The sequence below is a fragment of the Salmo salar genome, chromosome 18 (assembly GCF_965601325.2).
Source record: "Salmo salar chromosome 18, fSalSal1, whole genome shotgun sequence".
In the NCBI taxonomy this organism is placed as follows: Eukaryota; Metazoa; Chordata; class Actinopteri; order Salmoniformes; family Salmonidae; genus Salmo; species Salmo salar.
The window spans coordinates 11,642,477-11,664,302 of record NC_138308.1 but is presented as its reverse complement, the minus strand read 5'-3'; the positions used below and the strand labels follow the sequence as shown (position 1 = coordinate 11,664,302).

Sequence of the window (21,826 nt, the reverse complement as noted above, 5' to 3'; positions counted from 1 at the left end):
GAGGGCCCCATTCTGTGGGCGGTCAGTTAAAAAGTCCTTGATCCAACCTGCGAGGCCTCCGTTGACATTCAGGTCCAGTAGCCGTTTCAGCAGTGTGTGTATTTGCATTGTATTGAAAGCTGAACTAAAATCAATAAATAAAACGTTTGCATATGATTTTGCATTTTAAAGGTGACTAGCCACCATGCTCAGCAAGGTCAGGGTAGCATCCTCAGTCCTCCTCCTTTGCCTTATAGGCAAACTGTAACGGATCCAGTTGATCTGCTATGTAAAGGGTAAGGTGCTTACTAACAACCCTTTCCATGCATTTGGCCAAAAGGAGGGGCACAGGTCGAAGTCATTTGGTGATTTGGCCCCTGGCTTCTTAGGCACCGGGACAATGGTGGACACCTTCCAGGATTTTGGCACTGTACAGGTGCTCAGCAACAGTTGAAACAGTCGTGTGAGAACTCCCTTGAGCTGGTCAGCGCAGACCTTCAGTACTTTGCCCCGTAGTCCGTCTGGGCCCAGTGCTTTGTGTGGCTTAATATTTAACAAGCATGAGGCCACCTCATTCTCTGTTATCTGGACAGGAGAACATGTAGGGATACTCTCACATATTTGTTTACATGCCTCTTTAAAATCCATAGTATCAAATCTTCCATAAAAACAGTTTAGGTCGTTTACAAAGGATGAACAGTCTGCCATATTACTGTTCTCTTTTCCTTTCTCTTCCCATCATTGGATTAAGCCCTTCCCATGCTTGTCTTGGATTGCCTGTACAGAACCTCTGCTCCACATGATCCTTTGTTGGGTTCTGAGAATATGAAATGTACTTATGTCACTGAGGGAGAGAGGGTAATGTATAACGTTTACATTATATCAGGGATTCTATTGAAATATTGAGTGCTTAGGGTTAGAGGGTCTACACCAGAAGTTAATGGTTATCTGTAGGAGGAAGGTATATAGTGTGTGCAATTAAGCTTGTAAGGTGCTGAGTGCGGGAAAGCGATCACGTGGCAGGCATTGATAAGGCGAGAGTGCCATGGAATAGCCATGGATGAAGGGGGTCAAGGTCAGGTCAGGTCGCGTTAAGGGAGAAAGAAAAGTTTATGTCCCGTATCACTTAGTGTCCTGCTGAGCAGTAAAGATACAATGTTTTTACAGATGTGTAGGAGGAGACTCAGCCTAGGAGAAAGGGTTAAATATCAGTGTTTGTGTGAACATGTCTTTGTCTGATTGCAGCTATACTGACCTTCTGGGAAGAATAAACTTGGTTAAGCTTTCATAGTGTCCGTAGAGTTTATCTGAGAATCAGAACCGAACACCCTGAAGTTCTTTTTTTCCCTTTCCATATTTTTGACCTGAATTAATTTTCTTAATCTTCCTTTCATTGAGGCATATTTTCAAGTCCTTAGACACCCAGGGCTTGTTGTTGGGGAAATACTCTGACAGTTTTTGTGTTAATGACAGTATCCTCGCACGTCTTCAAAAATACTACAAGGATCCAACTAAAAAAATATGCGGTCTGGAGAGAGATTGCAAAGACCATGCGCATTTCAGGTAAAGGTATAACAACCCTATGTTCATTCTCCAGTATAAAACAAACCAGCTAGCTGAATGTGAATGGCATGTGTGCGCTATGCTTTTTTTTTTTTAATACAGAAATCTTCCGATGCCAACAGTCATGTGAGAAAATTTGTTGGAAAATTACTAGCATTTTCATTTTTCAAAATGTTCATGTTTTTTTGTTCATTGTTGAAATAATGGTGGAATTGTACAATAGTGTCACGCCCTGACCTTAGAGAGCCTTTTTTATTCTCTATTTGGTTAGGTCATGGTGTGACTTGGGTGGGCATATCTATGTTTCTATTTCTTTGTTGGCCTAGTATGGTTCCCAATCAGAGGCAGCTGTTTATCGTTGTCTCTGATTGGGGATTATACTTAGGCAGCCGTTTTACCACCTGTGTTGGTGGGTAATTATTTATTTCTGTGAGCGTTTGTGTGCGCCACAGTTGCGTCACGTTCTGATTCTGTTTACGTTTGTTTGTGTAAAGTTTCACTTCGATTAAAGGATGTGGAATTACATGCACGCTGCGCCTTGGCTTATTTATGATAGGGAGTTTGAAGACAGTGATCGTGACAGAATTACCCACCACAAAAAGACCAAGCAGCGTGCTCCAACTGGGAAGACAAGCTGGACCGGGGAGAATCAACCACGACGCAAGCACGAGAGACAGCCGGGGTGGTTGGCAGAGCGGGATGGTTGGCGGAGCGAGGTTTCAGACCAGAGCCAACTCCCCGCACTCGCTGTAAGGAGCGTGTGACCGTGCAGGCACCATGCTTTGTGGTTACACGTACTGTGTCTCCAGTACGCATCCACAGCCCGGTGCGCTCTGTGCCAGCTCCCCGCATTTGCCGTGCTAGAGTGGGCATTCAGCCAGGACGGATTGTGCCGGCTCAGCGCTCCTGGTCTCCGGTGCGTCTCTTCGGCCCAGGATATCCTGCGCCGGCTCTGCGCACTGTGCCCCCGGTGCGCCTTCACAGCCCAGTGCGTCCTGTGCCAGCGCCCCGCAGTTGTCTGGCTAGGGTGAGCATCCAGCCAGGACGGGTTGTGCCAGCTCTGCGCTCCAGACCTCCGGTGCATCTCCACGGTCCAGTATATCCTGTGCTGGCTCCACGCACAAAGCCTCCGGCGACGATCCATGGCACGAAGCCTCCGGCGACGATCCATGGCACGAAGCCTCCGGCGACGATCCATGGCACGAAGCCTCCGGCGACGATCCATGGCACGAAGCCTCCGGCGACGATCCATGGCACGAAGCCTCCGGCGACGATCCATGGCACGAAGCCTCCGGCGACGATCTGCGGTCCGGTTCCACGGAAGTGGGGGGAGCCTCAAGTGGAGCGGGGTCTGCGTCCTGCACCGGAGATGCCCACCTGGACCCTCCCCTATAGGTTCAGATTTGCGGACGGAGTCCGCACCTTTGGGGGGGGGGGGGGGGGGGGTACTGTCACACCCTGACCTTAGAGAGCCTTTTTTATTCTCTATTTGGTTAGGTCAGGGTGTGATTTGGGTGGGCATATCTATGATTCTATTTCTTTGTTGGCCTAGTATGGTTCCCAATCAGAGGCAGCTGTTTATCGTTGTCTCTGATTGGGGATCATACTTAGGCAGCTGTTTTCCCACCTGTGTTGGTGGGTAATTATTTATTTCTGTGAGTGTTTGTGTGCGCCACGGTTGCGTCACATTCTGATTCTGTTTACCCGTTTGTTTGTGTAAGGTTTCACTTCGATTAAAGGATGTGGAATTACATGCACGCTGCGCCTTGGCTTATTTATGATAGGGAGTTTGAAGACAGTGATCGTAACAAATAGTTGCAAAGTGTAGAATGAATACACAAAACAAATGAAGATGTTGTCAAAGAACTTACTGTCCCATGTTGATAAATCAGGTAGAAGGGTTTTTAACCACACACACACACACATAGTGCATCGAAGTAGGCCTAGATACAACCATTCTTTCCTGGAAGTAAATTCTGCCTGCCACAGAGGTGAAATACTTTGTAAACTTTTGCCTGACAGAAACTGCTTCCTGACCTGCTCTGTAGGCCTGGATGGCTATGCTTTTCATGCATTGCCTCACCCCTGCCCCCCTCTGCTGTAGCCAGATCACAAGGCTTTGTGAGGAAGTTATGGGGATGCACATTGCAACCACTAGGGGATCAACCTTGCTTGGCAGGAGGTTGATTTTCTTGTACAGGATCCTCCATCTGGACGCAAGGATCCCAAATGCCTTCTCCACTGTCATTTAAGCTCGACAGAGACAATAGTTAAAGATGTATTTCTCGTAGCTGATGTTGTGCCCGGCATATGGCCTCATCAGGGAGGGATTTAGTGGAAAGGCAGCGTCCCCCAGCATTGTGTATGGTATCTTTCCCAAATCTTCACCCCCAGGCAGAAAGGCATCTTGGGGCACCTGCAGGGTTTTTTGACACCATTGCCCTTCAAGTGGGGAGTTGGCATAGACTCCGTCATCACTGTTTCTCCCAAAATCCCCCACCGGAATAGCCGTGAAGCAGTATTTGTCATCCACAAGGGCGAGTAGCACCACAGAGAAGGTTCCTTTATAATAAAAAACGTCTCCCTGAGTTTGCTGGTTTGGTGATAATAATATGTTTTCCATCAACTGATCCCAAACAATTGGGGAAGTCCCATTTTTCATTAAACTCTTGAGAGGTTTGTCTCTACGTTTCCTCAGTGGGTCGTGGCAGATAGAGAGAAGGATGCTGGCGACCCATGTCATCACAGGTCTCCATAATGCACTGCAACACTGTCTCGAATCCAAGACAATAGGTTAAGGCCAGGCTGCAAATAGAGTCTCCAGATGCAAAGTACCTGGAATGACAAAACAAATGTTCTGTTTTTGGTTAAAACCTGTTGGGGCTAGGGGGCAGTATTTTCACGGCCGGATAAAAAACGTACACGATTTAAACTGGTTACTACTCTTGCCCAGAAACGAGAATATGCATATAATTAGTCGATTTGGATAGAAAACACTAAAGCTTCTAAAACTGTTTGAATGGTGTCTGTGAGTATAACAGAACTCATATGGCAGGCAAAAACCTGAGAAGATTCCATGCAGGAAGTGGCCTGTCTGACAATTTGTAGTCCTTCTGTTGCATCGCTATCGAAATTAGAGCATCTGTGCTGTTACGTGACACTTTTTAAGGCTTCCATTGGCTCTCTTAAGCCCTCAAAGAGGAATGACGTGTCTCCTGTCTCTGGGCAAAGTATAGGAGCAGAGTTTGTAAGTGGCCTGCCTGAGGACAGTGACACTGGAGATGCGCAGTCACGAGACTTCACCATTTTTTTATTTCACTCTTTGAATGAATACAACGTTGTTCGGTTGGAATATTATCGCTATTTTTCGAGAGAAATTGCATAAAAATTGATTTTAAACAGCGTTTGACATGCTTCTAAGTACGGTAATGGAATATTTCGATATTTTTTTGTCATGAAATGCGCTCGCGCGTTACCCTTCAGATAGTGACCTGAACGCACGAACAAAACGGAGGTATTTGGATATAACTATGGATTATTTGGAACCAAAACAACATTTGTTGTTGAAGTAGAAGTCCTGGGAGTGCATTCTGACGAAGAACAGCAAAGGTAATCCAATTTTTCTAATAGTAATTCTGAGTTTAGGTTGTCCCAAACTTGGTGGGTGTCAAATTAGCTAGCCGTGATGGCTGAGCTATGTACTCAGAATATTGCAAAATGTGCTTTCGCCGAAAAGCTATTTTAAAATCGGACATAGCGTTTGCATAAAGGAGTTCTGTATCTATAATTCTTAAAATAATTGTTATGTATTTTGTCAACGTTTATCATGAGTAATTTAGTAAATTCACCGGAAGTTTTCGGTCGGTATGCTAGTTCTGAACATCACATGCTAATGTAAAAAGATGGTTTTTGATATAAATATGAACTTGATTAAACAAAACATGCATGTATTGTATAACATAATGTCCTAGGAGTGTCATCTGATGAAGATCAAAGGTTAGTGCTGCATTTAGCTGTGGTTTTGGTTTTTGTGACATATATGCTTGCTTTGAAAATGGCTGTGTGATTATTTTTGGCAGGGTACTCTCCTGACATAACCTAATGTTTTGCTTTCGCTGTAAAGCCCTTTTGAAATCGGACAACATGGTTGGATTAACGAGAGTCTTATCTTTCAAATGGTGTAAATTAGTTATATGTTTGAGAAATTGAAGTTATAGCATTTTTGAGGTATTTGTATTTCCCGCCACGCGATTCCACTGGCTGTTGACTAGAGTGCTAATGTCCCACTGGCCCAGAGAGGTTAACAATCAATTCTATTTTACTTTTCACAGATGTTGAATTGCGCAAAACCAAATGGAAGTCCCTCCATGACACTTTTTTTAAGGCACCTACAGTTCTGGGGGAACCAATCAGAAAGAATGGAAATATATCAAAATATTATCATTCTTGATACCTTAAGTCCAGCAAAGAAGGTAAGTTATAAAATACATTTGAATTGATTGCACTGAATTCTGAATCTCAAGGTCTTGCAGTCACCCTAGTCATAGACTGTTCTCTCTGCTACCGCACAGCAAGCGGTAACGGAGCGCCAAGTCTAGGACCAAAAGGTTCCTTAACAACTTCTACCTCCAAGCCATAAGACTGCTGAACAATTAATGAAATGCCACCCAGACTATTTACATTGACCATGCATAGTCCCTTTACAAATTACCTCAACTAACCTGTACCCCCGCACATTGATTCAATACTGCTACCCCCTGTATATAGCCTCGTTATTGTTATGTCATTTTCTTGTGTTACTTTAAAAAAAGTTTATTTAGGCAATATTTTCTTAACTTATTTATTGAACTGCATTGTTGGTTAAGGGCTTGTAAGTAAGCGGTAAGGTCTACACCTGTTGTATTTGGCTTATGTGACAAATAAAATGTGATTTATTACATTTGAATTAGTGACTATGTCGGTCTATAGATTATGAATCAGTCTCTTATTACAGAGCAATGATGAAAACCAGCAGTGTTAGACTTTGTGGCCCAGATTTGAGAAATATGTTTAATTGAGCCTGAGCTGAGGTTTCTAAAGTTTACTTAAAACACGTTTAACTTTTCATTTATATGTTGACCTTTTTTCAGCTCAAGAGGCAACCTCAGCCTTGAAAATGCTGATTCGCCTCAGCCACAACCTGTGGAGCCCGATGACACCGAGGATGACATGTCCCCGAGCCATGACCCTGTGCTTCCGATGCCTGTACAACAGTCAAGGCCAACCACTAAAGGACACGGCTCAAGACTGGCAGCCAAGAATTAGGAAACAGAAGGTCAACCATCAAAATGTGGATGAAGAGCTGCTTGCATTTGTCAGGAAGTCAATCCCTTCTGCTGCTACCTTGGAGGATGAGTCATTTGTGCACAGCCTTGTGCCAGAGCTGAAGAAAATAGGAAGAACCAAGGGACACCTGAAAGTGCAACTACTGTCATTGATTGTAAACTGGGATGACCAGCATGCAACACCTCTGCTACCACCTCCACCACCACAATGGCTCTTTGATGCTCCACATGGAAGAGCTGGACTGCTGCCTATGATGTACAGCCAGCCCAGGCATCAATATTCCTACTCACCAGGATCTAGGTCTCCAACACATAACTGGGATGACCAGTAGGCAACACCACTGCCACCACCACCGCCCGCAAGTATTCCGCACGGAAGAGGTGGACCGCAGCCTATCATGTACAATGAGCCCAGGGATCAATACTCACCAGAACCTAGGTCTCCAACACATAGCTGGGATGACAGCTTCAGTACATTCTCTCAAGAGACCTGGTACAGAGACACATCGATAATCCCCTCCTAAAAGGCAGATCCCAACCCTGCGCATACTTAGGCCTATGTTCTGTTTTAGAGTTTTAAAAAGGGAAATGTTTTTGTTTGCATTATTTGCACTTCTTTGTTGTTGCAGTTATATTTAACTTTTTTTTTTCATTGTTTTTTTGCTGTAATTGGAACACTGCGTCTTACTTACCTTGAGTATAATGAAAATACACTATAGCACCTGGTGATCTTGCTGCTCCCTTAATGTAATGAAACACAGGCCTACATTTGTGGAGCATCATGATCACCAGTGTGCTGGAGTTTCTTTACACAAAAGTATACTGTTTTTCTCCATGCACCTGCTTACACAATACAACCTTTCCCAATAACTAATCTTAGAGTGACAGCTAGTCTTTGCTTAGGCTTTATTGTGGTCCTGTAGTTGGTCGTCTGCTTGGTGTGGTCTGGGCCAACAACAGACAGAAGAGTCTCCATCTCTTCTGCACTCATCCGGAAGTATCGGTGATGTTGGGCAGGGTCCAAGAGCAGCTCCTGGACAAGGTGGTAGTATTGCCCATGCTCCCTTCTCAGAACATTTATGGGATGCACCCATAACATCCTCCTTCCCTGTCTGCGCCTCAATAATACAAGGGCGACCACCTTCTGTTTTAGCAGGTGGTGTCTGTTAATCCATGCTGTTTAGAAAAGCATACAAAGTATTGTTTATTTTTTTTACTTCTTTGGGTGAGTATAATATTAGTTTATATCTCATACCAGAGTTGTTTGGTTTTAAGGTCAAAGAGACTGGCTAATTATAGTACTCAGCCTGTCATCATGTATACTATAGGCATATGGGAGTCTGAGAGGAAAGTGCCTAGATGTGTAAAACTATAATTTGCATTTATTAAAATATACTCATGTCCTGGCAATAATATCACTATTGTACAATATGCAATCATGTACTTACCCATGTTACCACTCCTCAATCGCAGTGAAATCAGAAGAATCAGAATACATTTCAACAGGGTCACTGAAAAATGCAGGCGAGAAAAGGCTCTGTCAACATCGTCCCGCCCCCAAAGTAATATCATTGGTTCAGAGTTCGTTTTGATATTTCAACCTGTGTGTCCTGATCGTAGGCCGTCATTGTAAATAACAATTTGTTCTTAACTGACTTGCCTAGTTAAATAAAAGGTTAAAAATCAACATGCGCACGATCGCCAGCATGTAAGACCCTCACAAACATTTACAGATGCACCATTGAACGCATCCTGTCGGGCTGTATCACCGCCTGGTACGGCAACTGCCCCGCCTACAACCGCAGGGCTCTCCAGAGGGTGGTGCGATCTGCCCAATGCATCACCGGGGGCAAACTACCTGCCCTCCAGGACACCTACAGCACCCAATGTCACAGGATGGCCAAAAAGTTCATCAAAGACATCAACCACACTAGCCATGGCCTGTTCACCCCCCTTATCAAGTAGGTGAGGTCAGTACAGGTGCATCAAAGCTGGGACCGGGAGACTGAAAAACAGCTTCCATCTCAAGGCCATTAGACTGTTAAATAGCCATCACTACCACCTGGCCACTCAACCCTGTACCTTATAGGCTGCTGCCCTATGTACAAAGACATGGAATCACTGGCCACTTTTATAATGTTAACATACTGTTCTACTCATTTCATCTGTGTATTCTACTGTATTCCAGTCAATGCCACTCCGACATTGCTCATCCTAATATTTATATATCTCTTAATTCCATTTTTTAGTACTTTTAGATTGTGTGTATTGAATTGAGAATAGTCTGATGGGTGATAATATGATCACTTGATGAGAGAACAGTGTGTGCAGGCTGAGGCAAGGAATAGAGCGCAAGCTTTTTTTGCGACATCATCAATAGACTATAGTCGCATCATGCAGCCAATATACAGTATGTTTTGATTTCTAAGACATTCTGAGGTTTGTATCATTAACAAATAAAGTTGCCAAATAACTATTACTAGCATAGCCTATAGGACTGGTTTCAAATGAAACTTTTACGCTCAACTTTGCCTTCATATGCGCACTCGCTCTGGAATGGGAAAAATATAATTTATATTTTATTCAGCTGAATTCAATTATATTCTTCTTACTATAAAATAATATAAATAATTACACTTGTCTGTTCATGAACAAGACTACAGCCTATGGCATGCCACATAGCCAGACAACATATAGTAATAGGCCTACTCATATTCTGTTCATCTGAAATACATTTTCTTCATATCATGTTTCTTTAGACCAAATGCAAGACAATAGCCGGCTGACAAAATTGAATGAGCGCCAGAGCCCTAAACAGGGGTTGCATCCTAGGTCAGACATACAGGAATTGTTACACCCACATCAATGATCAAGGACATCAGCTGCAGCTGCAAATCTGTGCAATATCATCAGACAAAATGAGTGACAACCAAATAAAACATACTAACAGGGAATGTTCAATGACCAACAAAATACACTATACATAATTTTAACAACCAACACTTTATCTCATATCATACAAAGAGCGCCTATGTAAACAGTTAGTGGGTTTAGACTTTCATCTTACCAGGAGCGCAACTACATTCTGAAATTGCATTTTTGTCCCTCCCAGTTTTATGTGTGCCAAAATATGGACTTGGTCTTTTGCCAAATAGGGCTATCTTCTGTATACCAACCCTACCTTGTCACAACACAAGTGATTGGCTCAAACGTATTAAAAAGGAAAGAAATTCCACAAATTAACTTTGAACAAGGTGTACCTGTTAATTGAAATGCATTCCAGGTGACTACCTCATGAAGCTGGTTGAGAGAATAACAAGAGTGTGCAAAGCTGTCATCAAAGCAAAGGGTGGCTACTTTGAAGAATCTCAAATATAAAATATTTTGATTCCATATGTGTTATTTCATAGTTTTGATGTTTTCACTATTATTCTACAATGTAGAAAATAGTAAAAATGAAGAAAAACCCTGGAATGAGTAGGTGTGTCTAAACTTTTGACTGGTACAGTATATATATAAAGTAATTGTGCCCCCCCCCCACTTCTAAAACCAGTTAGATGCTCCAGCATCTTACTCCAAAACAAAAGATGATTGAATAGTTAAATGAATAGTGTCTAATACAAATAATAAGCAGAATGTCAGAGCTGGGCTGGAACAGAAACCTGCACACCCATTAGCTAGATCTCTAGGAGCAAGGTTCGCCAATCATGTTCTAGTTCTATCCATTGTTACTTTTAACATAATTGTTGTAGTCCTACAACCAAGTCTAACAGTAATCCAGTAGCATATACAGTGCCTTCGGAAAGTATTCAGACCCCTTGACTTTTTCCACGTTACATTACAGCCATATTCTAAAACTGATTAAATTGTTTTCCCCCCCTCAACAATCTACACAGAATACACCATAATTTATACTAATAATAAAAAAAATGAAATATCACATTTACATAAGTATTCAGACCCTTTACTCAGTACATTTTTGAAGCACTTTTGGGAGCGATTACAGCATCGATACTTCTTGGGTATGACACTCCAAGCTTGGCACACCTGTATTTGGGGGGTTTCTCCCATTCTTCTCTGCAGATCCTCTCAAGTTTTGCCAGGTTGGATTGGGAACATTGCTGCACAGCAATATTCAGGTCTCTCTCAAGTCCAAGCTCTGGCTGGGCCACTCAGAGGACATTCAGAGACTTGACCCGTAGCCCCTCCTGCTTTGTCTTGGCAGTGTTCTTAGGGTTGTTGTCCTGTTGAAAGGTGAACCTTCACCTCAGTCTGAGGTCCTGAGCACTGTAGAGCAAGTTATCAAGGATCTCTCTGTACTTTGCTCCATTCATCTTTTCCTCAATCCTGATTAGTCTCCCAGGCCCTGCCTCTGAAAAACATCCCAACAGCATGATGCTGCCACCCCCATGCCTCACAGTGGGGATGGTGTCAGTTTTCCTCTGGAAGTGAGGCTTGCTATTCAGGCTAAAGAGTTCAATCTTGCTTTCATCAGAGCAGAGAATCTTGTTTCTCATAGTTTGAGAGTCTTTAGGTGCCTTTTGGTAAACTCCAAGTAGGCTGTCATGTGCCTTTTACTGAGTGGCGGCTTCCGTTTGACCACTCTACCATAAAGGTCTGATTGGTGGAGTGCTGCAGAGGAACTCTAGAGCTCTGTGTTCTTTGGGACCATCAATGCTGCAGACATTTTTTGGTACCCTTCCCCAGATGTGTGCCTCAACACAATCCTGTCTCGGAGCTCTACGGACAATTCCTTTGTCCTCATGGCTTGGTTTTTGCTCTGACATGCACTATCAACCTTATATAGACTGGTGTGTGCCTTTCCAAATCATGTCCAATCAATTGAATTTACCACAGGCGGACTCCAATCAAGCTGTAGAAACATCAAGGATGATCAGTGGAAACAGGATGCACCTGAGCTCAATTTCGAGTCTCATAGCAAAGGTTCTGAATACTTACGTAAATAAGGTATTTCTGTTTTTAATTTTAATAAAATGTCAAACATTTCAAAAATCCTGTTTTCGCTTTGTCATTATGGGGTATTGTGTGTAGATTGCTGAGGATTTAAAAAAAAATCCATTTTAGAATAAGGCTGTAATGTAAATACATGTGGAAAAAGGGGTCTGAATACTTTCCGAAGGCACTGTATAACCCATTGGCCATATACCCTTCATAACCCATTGGCCATATACTCTTCAGTCTCTCCAGGACTTGGGACTTTTTTTGGGACCTTCATCCACAAACAGGGTTTAGCAGCTTTCAGGGTTTAGCATGTCTCTGTATCTGAGATTAGGAAAGATAGAAATTATACCAGAACTTGCTTCATTATTATCAAGTGATATAACATTTGATATTTCATGTAATTGAGTTTTTGTATTTTAATAGTTCTCTCTGTGGGACTGGAAGTCTGTTCATTAGCTCGTTAGATGAGCTACTAGCTAGATGGTTACTTGTTGTTTTTAGCAGATCAAGCTAACATTTGTCATAAAAAAACAAATATTGGATGGCTGTCTATCTTGTTAATATGTAGCTAGAATAGATGGTTAACTTGATAAACAACTTACCCATGTGCACACATCATCCTGGCTCCGCCACCTCCTGCTGCTGCTAATGTTACTATACATGCAGGCAATGCAGCCCGCTGCGATGCTTCTTTGGGAAATCTAGCTAAAAACTTTCTCAGGACGTAAGGACCATCCCACCCGCGAATACTATGGTTAAAAATGAAAATTTTAACCTTGAGAAAACAAGTAGACTATGTTAGCTTAGCTAGCAGCTGTTTACAATCGCACCGGAAATTCTTTGGGATTCCAGGGTTCACTTCCGCTCCACCTAAAAAAGTTGTTAAAAAGGTCTTTATACTATACTTTCTAAGATTCAAATCATTGGAGATGGGCAAGGACAGATAGATTAGCATGGTGGTGGTCCCAAATTAGGACTGTAGCACTGACAGTCAGGGCGATGGCTTCTTGGTATGAGCCTTTCTCACAGTAAGACAACAAAGTGAGCAAAAAGGGCCATCTCTAAAACGCTAATGAGTGGTGCAGTCCAAAGAATTATGGTCCCGCTGGCTATATTTCATTGTTAAATATTAATTATGAACACCTGCTATTTAGGCTAATTTCTGAGTGAAAAAAATCTGCACAGTAAAAGGTCAACCCTTTTGGAAACTGGGAGTATTTACTTTGGGCCCAACCCGGAGGATGAACTGGCATAATCACAGGAACAGACTGTGTTGCCTGCTTCCAGATTCCACAGTTTCGGTGGTAGGAGAGGCGCCGTGGCCAGCATTGCCTGGAAGTGAGGCACCTGATGTAGTGACAACGTTGGCTGAATGGTTGTCATCTCTGACCACCAGCTGCACAGCACACCTTCTTATCTTTCCCCTAAAGAGGCCTTTAAAGGGAGGGCCTGCCCATCCATTGGTAAGGTTTGATATTGATTTCCTCACTGCAAAGTCTTGGGGAGTAGGGAGCGTGCAGCAGCTGATTGATGTGGAAAGAGTCAAAGGAAAGGAGGATGCTAGGAAGCATGGAGGCTAAAGATTAAAAAAACACCTGCCCTAAAAGAGATCCACACCTCAAAGAAACACTCAATCACTGGGAAGGTTGTAACTTTTTTTCTCTTCACACAAATCAGTGTTCAGTGACCAGAAAGCAGATAATATACTGAACAAAAATATAAAACGCAAGAAGTAGTGTTGGTCCCATGTTTCATAGGCAGAAATAAAATAAAAATCACAGAAATGTTGCAGAGCACAAATTTATTAACATCCCTGTTAGTGAACATTTCTCCTTTGCCAAGACAATCCAACCACCTGACAGGTGTGGCATATCAAGAAGCTGATTCAATAGCGTGATCAATACACAGGTGCACACCTTATTCTGGTGACAAAAGGCCACTCTAAAATGTACAGTTTTGTCACACAACACAATGCCACAGATGTCTCAAGTTTTGAAGGAGGGTGCAATTGGCATGCTGGCTGTAGGAATGTCCACCAGAACTTTTGCCAGAGGATTTAATGTTCATTTCTCAAATATAAGACATGCTCTTGGGGACCTTCAATGCTGCAGAAATGCTTTGGTAGCCTTCCCCAGATCTGTGCCTCGACACAATCCTGTCTTGGAGCTCCACGGACAATTCCTTCGACCTCATCACACACGTTTTTAGAAATCTTTGCAAATGTATTGAAAATGAAACATACATATCAAATTTACATAAGTTTCACACCCCTAAGTCAATACATGTTAGAATCATCTTTGGCATTGATTACAGCTGTAAGTCTTTCTGGGTCAAATGGGTCTTGCCATATATTTTCAAGCAGATTTAAGTCAAAACTGTAACTCGGTCACTCAGGAACAATCACTGTCTTCTTTGTAAGCAACTACAGTGTAAATTTGGCCTTGTGTTTTAGGTATTACAACTTTGGAAGTATGCTTGGGGTCAGTGTCCATTTGGAAGACCCATTCGTGACCAAGCTTTAACTTCCTGACTGATGTCTTGAGATGTTGCTTCAATATATCCACATCATTTTCCTCCCTCATGATGCCATCTATTTTGTGAAGTGCACCAGTCCCTCCTGCAGCAAAGCAACCCCACAACATGAAATCTAAACTGTATAGAAATGATAATGGCATAACATTCATACAGTTTCTTGACAGTGTTCAGCACATTAATAATCACTGAAATGAAAGCTAGACTATCATGGAGCATCAAAAATTCCCTCAAAGTATGGATAGAGGACAATTTTGGGCTAATTTTCACACTGAGGAAATATATAAAAATGTTCAATGTGGCTCTCCGGACCACAATGAAGACCGAATGTGCCCCCCGGGGCAAAATGAGTTTGGCACCCTTGCCTTTGAGCTTTGAGTAGGCCTATGCTTAATGAGGAGATTCTCACCAGCAAATACAAAATAATGATTGTCTGCTTGTCAGGATTGTGATTGGGAGCATTCACTTATGTAATCCCAAAGCATTCGCTAGTTGTTGCTAGCGTAATCGTCTCCTCCATTATCTACCCCAATTCCACACTCCATCCCTCTGACTCACTCTCTCCCTGTCAGGCTTTCTCACTGCAGTTCTAATGGAGTATAAATTCTTAATTGGACCTGAAAAGGTGACGGATACAGCATATGACTGACAATTCAAAGGGAATCTGCTACAGACGGGAGACGGTGCCAAGCGTACGCCGCAAAATTAATAATAAGGGGTTTATCCGACAACGAAGTAGAGCCTGTCACTGAAAAAGGCAGGCAAAGATTTGATACAGCCTATTGGCATGAATAACTACTTAATACAAACCCAAAATGATTAATCATGCCCAAACCAGGCATTTAAACAATATAACTGGTTTTCAGAATAGTAGGCCTATCCTGTACTGTGTATCAAAAAGAATACATCAGAAACACGTTCTGAGTTTTCAAAATATCAAAAACCCACATAAGTCATAGGTGTCAGTTTACCACTCTCTGCATTACTAACTTACTGTAGACAGACTTTTTCTTTGATTGAAATTGACATTAAGAACTATTGGAGCCCACGACCCCAAAAAATAAAGGATTCCAGTCCGTTACAGAAGCACACTGCGCCTCAGTTTTGACAATCAACAACATTTTGAGATGACCAGCCCTTGAAATACCTGTTTTATGGACCAATGAATAGTTTATATCCCATAATAGAGCTTTGTACTGACACATTTATGAGGTCGCTCAAAGAAGAAGAGGAAAAGTCGATAGACAGCTCCAAATGGATAAGCCTCCAAACTGGTCAACATGGGAAACGAGGCAGAACCAGTTCGGCCCTTATCTAACAAAACACCCTACCACCACACATATAATCTGATATGAAATCATAACAATTCCTTAAATAACATGAATGAACCTGGGTCTTGGATACCAGGCAATACGTTACCTGAAAAGCAGCCATTTTCTGCTGCTAAAGGGCTTAGGCTTACGTTCTTTGAGGCAGGTGAATTGCACAGCTGAGGCAGTAATATTTGTTGTTCTAAAATTGTTATTTTCTTTAATTTGACTTAGAATGACTGATATGGGTCTCAGCATGTACCCGGCTACCAATCCCATTCCTCAGCCTCCTGAATTCACTTCTCCCAGCCCCTTCTGGCTCATTACCATGTTAGCAGCTACCAGCACATGCACTTATTAAATGCTTATTAGCTGAAGTAATCCTTTAAAAAAAAAAAAATGCTCTTTCATGTCGTGCTTGGCTTCAAAGTGTGGTAATGAAAAGTGGATCTCCAAGGTTGGCTCGGGATGTTTACCTTTTAAAGAACCCTTATCCCCTTGGTTCTGCTATAGTTAGAAGCCCTATCAATTGTTGTCACAGCCCGGAACTCCAGGGAGCCCTCGGCGCAGTGAAGGAAAAAGGGTTTGCTATTCAATTTAGTGTAGTCAGGAAGCATAGGATTTATTTTTCTAGGTCAGTTAAGTGCCACATGACTTTTTTTAGGACACATGGGAAAACATGAACAACGTGAACAGCATCAGGCACCTGTCTTAAGAGATGAAAAATAAGAATTTTCTCATAGCAACCAAACTGACTATTGAACTGTGTTCCTTTTTCTGGGGAAAGTGCTCATATCTGTCAACATCTGATTGGGGTTTCAGGCTAGGTGTTGCGTGAGAGGGAGACGTTTGGTTCTGTCAGCATAATAGTCTAGTGCTTGACATACTGTATGCAAACAGACTACAATGATTGAAACAGAGTGATGCAAGCATAGAATAATATACGTCAAGACCCACACACATAAAATCAGACAAAGTGGGCTATAGCTGTCTGTTTTGTTGAGAGGCAGCGACGAGCAAGACAAATGTGTTTTCAGGCTCTGATGGACTTGTCAGCCTCAGAGAGAAGAAGAAATAATCCCCTTCATTTAATTCATTCCCCTTGCCGCCGTCTTCCCTTATATCATTAGTGACAGGCAGGAGGAAATTCAAGTGTTTACCAAGCTTGGGTAGCCATTTTCAGAGCTACACGACGCGCTATTAAGGCTGCCATTGTCATTAATAACAACAGAGAGAGACTGGCCTCCATTTGACTGTTTGAGCTTGGCCTCAAAGTGAGATAGTTCCTGTAAAGCTCTACTATCGCCCTCCTAGTGCTGGGGAAGGATGAAAGAGCTTTGTCATCTAACTAGCTTCTTCACACTGTCCTGTGGTTGTATGGAGGTCCCCACAACATCCTGCCTGCATAAATGATACATTTCGTCTCACACAACTGACGCACGCTTTAGCTGGGATATTTGGAATTAGTTGAAAAAAGATCATATGACTTATTTCTATTTAGTCATTCAAACAGTTCCTTACAATACTGGAATAGTAGATTTCTAAACAGTGAGAGAGGAAAAGCACAGGTGAGAACAGAGAAATGGGCAGTAGTCGACTAAAGAGCTGCAAGCAAGTTTGGATACAACAGGAGGTTGGTGGCACCTTAATTGGGGAGAACGGGCTCGTGGTAATGACTGGAGGGGTATCAGTGGAATGGTATCAAATACATCAAACACGGTTTCCAGGTGTTTGATGCCATTCCATCTACTCCCTTCTGGACATTATTATGAGCCGCCACTGTTGGATACTGACCTGCACTGAAATGGTCTTTGACTGTGAGGAAACAAAGGACGATAAAACAAACGCTGGAAGCAGGATGGTGAATATAGAAAAATGCACTCAAAGCGAAATGCTAAAACCTGTGTGCTTTGATTGCCTATGTGCAGCTGTATTTTGTACTCGAGGTGAGCAGAGAAGGAGCAGAGAAGGAGTATTTTTGGGCTAGTAGGTTGCCTAAGGCCAAACTGTTACTGTGCCCATCTTTCCATGGCTCAACACTGCAATCCCAGGCAATCTGCAGTCTGAGCACCAGCAGTACAGATGTACAGTAATATCTTAATTTGAGCTAGTTTGCTACAGCAGGAAAATAATCTTGCACAAACAGGAAATATAAATTATGTGGATTAGAATGAATTGACGTTTTTGATACATTTTTCATAATGGAAAATCAAGTCTGAAATTTCAAAGTGGAAGTTAAAAACTTCAGAAGCATTTATAAACCCCAAAATACACCACGAGTTTTAAATGTCCTGTTCTCCTGCAAACAGGGTAATCAAATTAAGATCCTACATCTGTATGAGGCAAGCCTTCATAAATCAACCAGTGGACGCCTTTCCAGTCAGTCTCTATAAGCAGGATCATTTCCTTTTAGCATGTATCAGAGACTGCATCTGAAATGGGTCACATTAACCTATATAGTGCACTAGTTTTGATCAAAAATAGTCTACTCAAAAGTAGTGCTCTGTACAGGGAATACGGTGCCATTTTGGTGTAGCCATAACGTGCTGTTCTGCCTGACTATAGATCCGCTCACAAAGATCTGTCATCAGTGATCACCAGAGCTGGGATCAAGTCACTATTATTCGAGTCACAAGCAAGTCTCAAGTAACAAGGTCTGAGTCTCAAGTCAAGTCCCAAGTAGAATGGGTCGAGTCTCGAGTCAAGTCCAAGTCATGCAATCTAAGAGCAAGTTGAGTCACAAGTTAAAAAAAAATAACTATACATGCAATGACTTGTTCAACTTAGTGTTTCGCAGTGGACCGAAACTTCTGTACTTTTTAGATACTAGAACATGAAAAACTTTCGGTACTTCTGTCAAACGTGTCTCATGTTGTCTACTGATTGAGAGAGTCTGTCTATCGGCGGCGCAGCCGATGTCACCTTATAGCGAGAGCACACCGTGCCTGCACCGTGCCTGCTCCACTTACTCATTGCTACAGTAGCTCTAGTCTGTCCTGAGGAATTACTGCACTCACTGGGAGTCTGGGCTGCATCATATTAACTCCCCACTCATGCTGCACAGAACACACTTGAATAATGCAACGCAGCATGCAGAAACAAAACATTGTCCATTACAGGCTATAACACTTGACAATGCAAGATTGAATATATCGGTAGCTAGCTTCCATCTTTGTAGGCTAACTTTCCTTGCTAGCTAACAGCTGATGATTACATCAATTCACTACACTAGTACTTTGTTTGTTATAATATGCAAACCATAACGCAAAACATGCTGATTTCAAAGCTGACCGTCACCAAAAACCATAGCTACAGTCATTGCCAAAAACGTTATTCCTTCACTTCGTCTCCCTGACCTCACGTCTCTCACCTGTTACATTAGTTGATGTACCTCCAGTCTCTCTCACTGTGTGTGAATGATGTCATTAGGTATTTTATAAAAGAAGAGATTCCTTCTATGCAAATGTTGTTGATCAATACAATAAAACAAGTCCCAAACGGAAGGGAAACAGATTGGTTTTCATCTGTAGCCCCTGACATCAGCCAGAACAAGCTTAATAACTCAATGCATGCACACACTCCTATTGAATATGCATTGACCTGTATTGTGGATAGGCCTAGGCTACATCTTGATTTACCCAGTTTATCATCAGAGATTTACCATTAAAATACATGATTACCATTGTGTTGTGTGTAGTTAGATTGGTAAAAACAAAGTCAAATGTATTGTATGATTGTATAATTGATTAATTAATGCATACATGGCAGTAACTGAAAAATGTACATATTTTTTTTTAAATATAATGATATTGAACTCAAACCATCTGGCTGGATCAAGTGCCATTCTGTGACTTTAGCTAATATGCCTTCTTTGTTTGCCTTGCTATCGTTTTGGTATAGTTTTGGTATGGAGTATCGTGATGGTATCAAGTATCATGATACTAAACCTGGTATCGGTATCAAAGTAAAAATTCTGGTATCGTGACAACACTAGTTCAACTACAAATCTTTGTCTATTTATTGAGGCTACCTGACAACCCTTTTCATTATTTTGTCTCCAACACATTGTGATTATGTAATAATATATTTTAACAACAAATTCTAAATGAAAGCTTCATAAGTAAATTATACATTTCAAGCAATTTTGACATACCAAAAGACCAGTAGGCCTATGCTAGTAATTGTTGCCCCATTGTTGGCGAGCTTGCAAAGTAAACAGTTAATATTCTTGATTACCAAACAATTTTTGGAGCTGCATATTTATTTATGGCAATCCTCTCTCCCTACAATTTGACGTTTGCACTGCACCCGATCCTATAGCTGTACAGAAAATCAACAATCTGTTTGCTAGCTCACCCGACCTGTGTTGATTGACAGTTTGCTGGTTCAATCAGAGGGCTGAGTGCGTTTCCATAGCCCATCGATGCATGTTTTGTTTTTGCATGTGCGATGCTGTGGCGTCTGTCTCTGGCTGAATGTGGAGTAAACCACGGAGACTCTGTGCCACAAAATGAGTGACAAAACATAACAAAGTCATCAGTCTCAAGTGAAAGTCGAGTCCTGAGTCTTGAGGCTCCAACTCCACGTCAAGTCTCAAGTTATTTTATATTATACAGGGGGAGAGGCAATTCATCCGTGGCCTGTATGTGGGCTATTCCCCCTTGCCCAAGGAGGAGGATGTCAGTCTCCATCGCAACCGGGGAAAATAAACACACACTGTGTGTGGAGAAGACAGCCGGAGTGGACAGGCACAAGAACCTGTATCAGCACCTGAGGTCATTTAGAAAGGCGGTGGAGAGGTGGTCTCAGCAGGGGTCCGCAGCTCCAAACAGCTCTCCCACTGAGAGCCTCTTTTAATTTCCCGCAGGCAAGCTCCCGCTCCCAGCACCGCCCGGCCCACACACACACACACACACACACACACACACACACACCCCCCCCAAATAGGAAAAGAAGGCTCCCCACGCGTGCCTGGCTAACACAAATACACAAAAACGCCAGAGACATTTTTGTATTAACACAGAGGCAATGACCCATGTATGCTGCTAAACGCAAACACCTCGTGAAGCACAAACACACATAGAAACAAACAGTCAGCACAAGCTCCTGTGTGACAGTCCCCTATTGGTAGGAAGACCATGCTGCTCTTTAACAGCATGCATACCAAGTGCAGCTACATCACACAGCTACATATAGACAAGATGGCCTCCTTAAAACTTTATCTGTAAGTCGGAGTCAGTGAGCTATATCTGTCCGTCTGTCAGTAGACATCATGATAAACCTGCAGTTGTGCTGCTATCTATCAGCTCTACCCTCCCTTTGGCACAACCATCACATACCTATACTTAGACCTTGAGCTACAAGGAAGTGTTTACAATTGAGCCTGCATTCCAAGCAATGAGAATACAGAGAATACAGCGCACACACACACACACACAGATATATAGATACACAGACACACACGCTCAAAACATGGCATATGCAGAGACATGAGGTGTCAGGTGAAAGAGGATCAATGACAAATGGCAGGCAAACACAACAGGTACAGGAATGATGGTTTATGGGTAAACTACTAAACAGCAAAGTTTACTACAGAGCAGACCTGGGTTCAAATACAGTCAGGTCCATAATTATTGACACCATTGATAAAGATGAGCAAAAACATTTTTTTATTAAATAAATAATACAAATACTGAGCTATATTATATGCTAAAAAGAATCAGGAAATAATATTATTTTATACTAATACAATTGCTCAGAAAACAATATTTTGTTTAACAAGTAATAACGGATATCTAAAAAGATACGGGTCAAAATGATTGTTTTCAGAACTCTAGTACCCTCCCCTTGCGAGGAAAACGACACTAAGCCTTTTTCTCAAATGTTTTATGAGATTGGACAACAAGTTGGAAGGGATCTTAGACCATTCCTCCATACAGAATCTTTCCAGATCCTTGATATCATTGTCTGCTCTAATGGACTGCCCTCTTCAATTCAAACCACAGGTTTTCAATGGGGTTCAAGTCCGGAGACTGATGGCCATTGCAAAATGTTGATTTTGTGGTCAATAAAGCATTTATTTTTTTATTAGTGATTGGGAATATTGTCACAAGTGTCAGCCTCCTGGCATTAGGCAACCAGGTTTTTGAAGGCTAG

The 21,826-nt window shown here is 42.2% G+C and overlaps 1 protein-coding gene and 1 long non-coding RNA gene across 2 annotated transcripts in view; one reads left to right on the top strand and one right to left on the bottom strand.

Annotated features, from left to right (window-relative positions):
- Positions 1–21,826, bottom strand: part of LOC106576771 (serine/threonine-protein kinase 32C) — a 156,308-nt gene that overhangs the window by 79,519 nt on the left and 54,963 nt on the right. The window lies entirely within an intron of this gene.
- LOC106576772 (uncharacterized) lies at positions 556–9,329 on the top strand. The gene is made up of 3 exons (XR_001322007.3): positions 556–1,542; positions 5,874–6,014; positions 6,672–9,329. It is a non-coding gene; the product is annotated as an uncharacterized LOC106576772 (long non-coding RNA).